Source organism: Larus michahellis, chromosome 4 (genome assembly GCF_964199755.1).
Source record: "Larus michahellis chromosome 4, bLarMic1.1, whole genome shotgun sequence".
Lineage (NCBI taxonomy): Eukaryota > Metazoa > Chordata > Aves > Charadriiformes > Laridae > Larus > Larus michahellis.
Window position 1 is genome coordinate 74,101,664 of NC_133899.1, and position 7,250 is coordinate 74,108,913.

Consider the following 7,250-nt stretch of genomic DNA (forward strand, 5'->3'; position numbering starts at 1 on the left):
GTAGTGCTTATCGCTTCAGCATCCAAGCTATTTCCTTCAAGCTCTCCGTTAGTTTTGAAGAACCAGAGTGGGGCACCAATGAGCCTTCATTTTAAGTTTCTGGAAAAAAAAAAAAAAAGCACCAAAAAGACAACAGCTGCTCAGGACATACACACTTGTAGCTGCTAAAAAAGCAAGCAGAAGAGTTCAGGGGAAGGGGGTCAGGCCAACACAATGTGTTTTATGTCTTTTAAAGAAACTACTACTACCCTTAGCCTTCATAAACAACAGCTGCTCCCAAAGGATGAGACAAACCAACAAGTGCTCCTGCTGCCTTACAGAGAAGAGCTCAGCTTACCCAGGGCATAGAAAAGGAAGCTACCCCCATCCTTGAGAAAGTCAACACAAAATGAAAAAGGAAAACAAAGCAGCCAGAAGGAGAGACCGTTTACTACATCAGATCATACCTTCTGCAACAGCTGCCATTGTTATTGCATATGAGTGGCAAAACCATGGAAGTGTTGCTGTCCCTATTTGATTGTAGGGAACGTGTTCAGAGACAGACATTTTACTGCTTATCCAAGCTCATGCTCTGAATTTGTGGCAAAGGAGAAAGCAGTACCCAAATTCACAGTTAGCCCCTGACATGTCCTGTCCCTAAAACATGCTTCCTTCTTTTTTCTTTTTTTTATAAATCCCTAACTATCACAGAGCAAAGAGCACAGCACTGAACGGGGCACCAAAGAAGCTCCCAGTGCACGTGGCCTTGGAGAAGGTGTTTCCATCCCACCCAACCTGGCAGGCAACAGGGAACTGCCCTCATCTCCGCTGTCAAGGCGTGCAGGCAGCACACCCATTAAAGGCAGTAAGGGGTCAGACACCGCAGTGACAAGGACACAGTACTCGGTAGCAACAGAAGTGACAGATGTGCTGGTCCAGACTAAGCACACCACGTGCTACCGCCTCCTTCCACACGTTTATCTGTGCAAAGCTCTCACATCACACAGCACAGCCTCTTGTTGAAACAAGAAGGATTCACTGGAAGCTGTGGTTAAATTCAGAAATGAAGGATCACGGCTACTGGCCTGGCTTCCGGCTTGGCCAAACTAAGAGCTCACCCGCACAGCATCTCCTACTATAACAACTTGCAGAAAGTCCCATATCTTTGTGCTCTAATTAAAAAAGAAAAGCACACGCCACCTCTCTTCCCAAAGGCCTCCTCCAAGACAGTGAGTCACTCAGTGCAGCAGCACTGCTGTCCTTTGTAAGAGGGGATGTTTTCCTTCTCCTTCGCTCTCCCTACCTTGTCCACGAAGCTCTTCATAGCTGGGACAGCCTTTAAATTGAGAGTACGATCCCCAGCATGGAGCCAAACTCCAGGTGGGGCAGGCACAGTCTTTGATGGGACTTCATTCACCTCCAGCTGCTAAAATTCATGCCATTCTGGAAAAATCAGCTGGACCAAAATCAATCTCTCTCCTTCTGGCCTCTGAATAAATGCTGCAGACCCAGGAAAGAAAAAAACCTCAGACAGCTCTCTTGATAAGCCACACACCATTAGCAGCACCAAAGGAAGGAGCAGGGCACTGGGAGGTTTGACAAGGCGTAGCCACCCACCACCAAAACGAGAACAAGAACCGGTTATGAAAAGGTTTAACAAAATAAACATAAGACTGCATTCCTGTGAGCAGCTCACCACAGGCTGCATTAAGTCAGGATCAATAGAGACCCCACAAATTAAATAAATGGTATCCTATCACATTTCTCCTGATACAGAACAGGCATTGCTGCCTGGCTGCCCTTCCCTTCCCCAAGCAAATAATCTCCATGTGGGCAGTCCTCCTAAGACAGGAAGTATTCAAAGCTTTCATATTTGAAGATGTGTAAGAGGAAACTGACAGACAGAAATCCAAACCACCCAGAGTGACAAGGTCTTTTCACTGGGTTTGTCTGGGGTTTTGCCGTGTTTTCTAAACCTTTTGTACCCCCTGTTACTTTATCTTCACAAAAACTGAACTACCCAGCAATCAATACTGCAAGGTTAAAGCAACACTCAATTTTGCACTGGACAGCTCAATCCGCCCCCTCCTTCCCACTATCTTTGTGCTGGAAGGCAAACAGAAGACGACAGGAAAAAATTATTTATCTGCTGTTAGGATTAGCTGGAGCAACACAGCGTCAGCTCCAGCAGCACACTGTGCAGTTAGCTGGATATGGCCAAATGACGGTCCCCACTCCAATCAGGCACAAGCCACAGGACTCAGCCTTGCAGAAGAAGGAAGGCTTCAACAAATCAGGGCACCAGGGAAGCCAAAACACACTGTCCTGTTAGACCTCAGGCACCTCTTCAGCAGAGAAAGAAGAGGTACTTGCAGCCACATCCCGCTGTCTCACTGCAGAGAGACACGGCAACTGGCTCCAGCAAGGCTAGCGTCCACGCAGACATTTATGAGAAACGCACAATGAAACATACGCAGTAGGTATGATATGTTCAAGAGTGAAAAATAAAAACAATGCACTAGCTCACATAGGCAGCATCCTTAGCTCGTTTGCTACGGATAAGTAATCGATAATTCAAACTCTCCTAACTTTCTGGTAGTGCAGATGTTTGGGTACTTCTAAGAAAGCCCGAATGTGCAAACATGGGCATCAAAGCAGACTTTTGCATTTCCTGAAAACCCAGTTAAGGATTTAGGTGAACATATACACAGATGTAAAAGGCATAATAACCAGTCCTTATGTACCAGCAGTAGCAGAAGGCAGGATGCTGTGACCAGGCAGATCCTTCCCCATCTTGCACGGCTGCTGTTGAAGGAGCAGCACAGGCACTTGCCCTTACACAATATTGCAGATTTAAACAGAGGAGCAGAGGCAGCTGGGAGGTAAGTGTGTCCAACTGGAAGCCTAATAGGATGTTAACAAACTTGTAAGTGACAGGCTAAAGAGGCCGCGTGCCCAAGCTCTTCCTGTAGCTCGAGGGCTCCCACATGATGGCCCAGCCCCAGCTGGTGCAAACCAGATTTGCTCCGCTGACTCTGCCAGAGCTACATCAACATATTCCAGTCAAGGGCCAAGGTGCACGGCTCTGGGACATGACTGACCTGCCAGCAGATGTGTAGAAACTTCATTCTGGGGAAAAACAAAACAAACAAATAAACAAAACAAAAAAAACCAAAACAAAACAAAAAAAACCATAACCAAAACCCAACAAAAACCAAGGGGAAAAAACACTCTGAAAAAGGACAGCCAGGAATAAGGCAGGCTTAGGAGAAATACCTGTCTGTTCCGAAACAGCCTAGAAAAGGGGGAACTGCAGAAAGTCCCATCATAGGACATTGGCATCCTACCGTAATACACATGAACTGCAGCACTCAGGACCACAAGGAAACTCATTTGTCCCAGCCATTCCAAACCCAGTTTGGTTACATATCACCTCCCCAGGGCAGGATCTCCGAACAAAAATATTTTGCATTTTTCCACCCCTTTTCCTTCCCCCCTGGGGCCTAGTTCAAAGCTCTTTTATGTCATTCTGGCACTACAATACGATTTTAGGCAGACAAAACCAGCTCATTAAGAGATACACCCTGCACAGGGCATCTTGCTGGCACTGGAAAGTTGGCAGTGCAAAACACTTGCAGTTCCCTGCCCCCAAGTGAGCCCAGGGATCAAGTGACAAAAGAAAGCATCGTGCTGGAACAAGGCAGACATGCTGCAAGATGGCACCAGGGGACACGAATCCTTCTGCGGCTATGCTCAATGCTGCTAAACTTTTCTTCTCTCCACACAAGCCTTTCACCTCCCAAATTTTACAAGGACATACCACCTTCCAGCAGCCACCATGAATTTGGCAGTTGCCCTCCAAGAGCATTTTATTTCCACAGTGGGGTGAAAGAGAATCCAGAGGTTTGTGAATACCTGTAAAACAACCCTCAGTCCAGCAGCAAACCCAAAGCCCAGCCCTTTGGAAGGCCAGAGATGGATACCACACAGCTCTACAAAACACCTAGGCACTCCTTGATGAAGAAGGAGCAACTCATCAGTCACTCCTCTTACAGCCTCCTAGCTGCAAATTATTCAGACAAAACCCAGAGTGCCAGGGATAATTAACTATTTTTTACAGCACTGCATGATCATCATGTACGCTGCAACAAGGGTGTTCTGTAGATCAGGCTTTACCCCTCATTGAAAAGCTGTTCTTAGGAGAATCTGCAAAACTGGGCCGCCAGTCAAGGATGCTGGATCTAGATGTGTTTTACTCTAGCTAAACACAGCACAATGTTTCCCCACCTAAAAACGCTGCTGCCCTACTCCAGAAAACCTCTCCCTCCTACTATTTCACAATTCTCAACATGACAACGGTTATGCAAGAACAACTGTATAGGCATACGAAACGTTTACAGCTCCTAAGCGATACTTTCCCCATTTTAACACCCTCATCAGAGCACAGCTCCAAATCCTCACGGTTCCCAGGCTTTGAGGCACACCAAAGTTCAGGCATGGCATCTCGGTCCCCTTCTTTCCATCACACCTTTGCCCTTCTAGAGACCTACAACATACAATGTGATGCACAAGCGAGCATAGGGGGCTGCTTCCACGCCTACATACTGCTGTCACCTTAGCCCGCCAGGGGGGTATTTCCCCCTGTCTTGCCCACTAATTTAAATCTTGTTAGGAATAGAGGAGTGAATAGCCCTGACAGGCTGTCAGTGATTTCTACCTCCTAGTAACTTAATACAGCACGCTACCCCTTCTTAAAACGGCAGCAGGAGGATCTTCTAGGGCCCTGGCATCTTAGTAAGACATTAACAAGATTGCTGGGTAACAAACAAGACCGCAGACTTTCCTTCAGAGCAGTGCCAGGCTCCAATTTCTGACACAGATTTGCTCCCTGTTCCAACTCAGCCATCCCTCTCTGCCACTGATCACCATCATCCTCAAAATATAGCGCTCCTTACTACGACAAGCACTCGGTGAAGAAATGAGCCTAAGGCACAGCACCAGGAGAAAAATCGTATCTGTGTGAATGACAAGAAGTAGTAGCGCACAGTTAAAAACCCTACAGGCAAGGCATTCAAAGGGGCAAATCCTCATTAAATACTGCTGTTTATTTTCTGGTGAAGAGGTTAGAGTAACTCCTCCTATTTGACCCCATCTATACCGCTCTTTGTAACAGCCTGGAAAGCAAAACACAAGCCGAGGACAAGAAGACAACCGCCATCCGAGTCCCACACGATATGTTGTTATCAGCCGAGTTCCACTCTAGTTTGATTGCCTTTTGCTCGCCATTGCCAAAAAACAAGTTATTGAAAGGAGAAGCCACAGTGACTTGCAGTGATCAAAATCACTGCAGATACAATCCCAACAGCAGCAGCCACACCACAGGAGATCCTAATGGCAGCGAGACTCTCAGAGATGAATGCGCTATAGTAAAAACACATAGTCTTTTAACTGTAAAGACCTAATATTTAAAATATATTAGGCCAAATAAATATAGCTCGGATCCTGCTCTGACGTTTGTTACTCTGACAGTCTGGCAAGATGTAGAAACTAAAAGCTGAGAAGCCCTGCAGTAGAGAGGCCTGGGGCACTGGAAAATCTGATTTCCATGACTGTGCCCTCGCCCAGCAGGAGCCCGGCAGCTCCAGAGGGTGCAGCGAGAGAGGAGAGGATGCTTGGGGTCCAATTCCCAGGATGACCTTGAGGAAATCCCACAGCCTATCCAAATTGCCACGTTCCCCATCCACGGGAAGAAGAGCACAGTAACCTTGACCTACCTCAAAGAGGTGCAGATCTGGCTTAGGAGAGCCTGGAAGGAGCTCGGGAGGGGCTTAGACGCAGGACCCTGCGCTGCGACCGGGGCAGCCAGAAGCTACAATCCTACAGATCACCTTGGAAATCAGAACCCCCAGAAAAACGTGCAAATCGCTTTCAATATGAAAAGCAGCAGCTCTGAGGCACTAAAGGGGACGATCAAAACCACACACGTGTCACCCACAATTTCCCCAGCACAGGCAGGGAGAAGAAGGGGACGCCGATACAGCCCCCAAGGCCTGGCAAGGGCAACCCCAGCACCATGGGGAGCACGGGGCGATCTCCCCCAGGCTCGGCTTAGACACACAGGCACCTGCGGCCCCAAATTCAGGCAGCAGGACTCCCACCCCCTAGGATGAGGGGAACGGTTGGGGGGGCTGGCACTTCCCAGAGTGAGGGGAGCAGGTGGGGTACGAGCTTACAACCCCGCGGGTACCGAGGGGGTACATGGGGGGCCAGGGGAGCCCGCTGACCCCGGCGGTGAGGGGGTACATATAGGGTCCAGGGGAGCCCGCTGACCCTGGCGGTGAGGGGGTACATATAGGGTCCAGGGGAGCCCACACCCCCCGGGGTAAGGAGGGTGCATGGGGGGAGCCAGGGGAGCTCGCAGCCGCCGGGGCGAGGGGCCGGCCCCCCAGGGACCAGGGGTGCAGGAAGGGGGCCCGGCACACCCCTGAGGTGAGGGGCCGGGGCGAGGGACGATAGGGCCGGTGCAGCAGGGGCCAGGCCGGGGGAGGCAGGCCGCGGCCCGGCGGCAGGAGGGTAGTCGGGTCCCCCAGCGGCGCCTCCCGAGGGCCGGGGAGGGGCCGCGCCCGCACTTACCGATCCGGGGCGGCGGCGGGTTCCCGCCGGGGCCGGAGGCCAGTGCGGCGCGGGGTGCGGAGCTCCTCGGCGCGGCGCGACTCGGCTCAGCTCTGCCCCCTCTGGCCGCGCTCGACGCAGGAAAAGCCGCTGCCGCCGCCGCCGCCGCCGCCGGGCCCTCCCCGCCGGGGCGGCCGCCGCGTCGCCATGGCAACGCGGGCCGGGGCGGCTGGGCCTCGCCGCGGCCTCCCCCGGCCCGGGCCCACCCCGGGGCTCAGCGTCCCCGGGCGACGGCATCCGCGGCGGGAAAGGGGGTGCCCTGCCGTGCCCGTAGCCCTGCCCTCCCCTCCGACAGCGGCACCCCTCGCCCCGCCGCAGGGCGAGGTGCGCTCTCCCTCACCCCTCCCGTCAGCCATCTTGCAGCCACCTGGCGAGCGGCACAAGCGAAAAAGGGGGGGGGGGGAATAATAAATCTGTCATTCCCTTCAAAATAAAGACCGAGCCAGTTGTGGTCGGTTGGATCACCGTGCTGTGCCACCTGCTGCCCCCCTGGAAAGTCTCCAGGCCACAGGCGGACATTGGTTTTGGGTTTAACAGGCTCCATTGTGGTTTCAGGAGTGTAACGGGGCCTGAGTCCTTGCACAAAAACATCCACGGAA

General features: G+C 51.5%; 1 protein-coding gene across 3 annotated transcripts in view; it reads right to left on the reverse strand.

Annotated features, from left to right (window-relative positions):
• SLC25A22 (solute carrier family 25 member 22) overlaps positions 1 to 6,775 on the reverse strand; it is a 52,388-nt gene extending 45,613 nt beyond the window's left edge. The window contains exon 1 of one of the 3 annotated variants that reach the window (XM_074585597.1): positions 6,613 to 6,775. The gene's annotated coding sequence lies outside the window, so the exon portion shown is untranslated. The remainder of the gene's footprint in view (positions 1 to 6,612) is intronic. The other 2 variants (XM_074585598.1, XM_074585599.1) reach the window with 2 other exon arrangements.
• Positions 6,776 to 7,250: the final 475 nt, after the last annotated feature.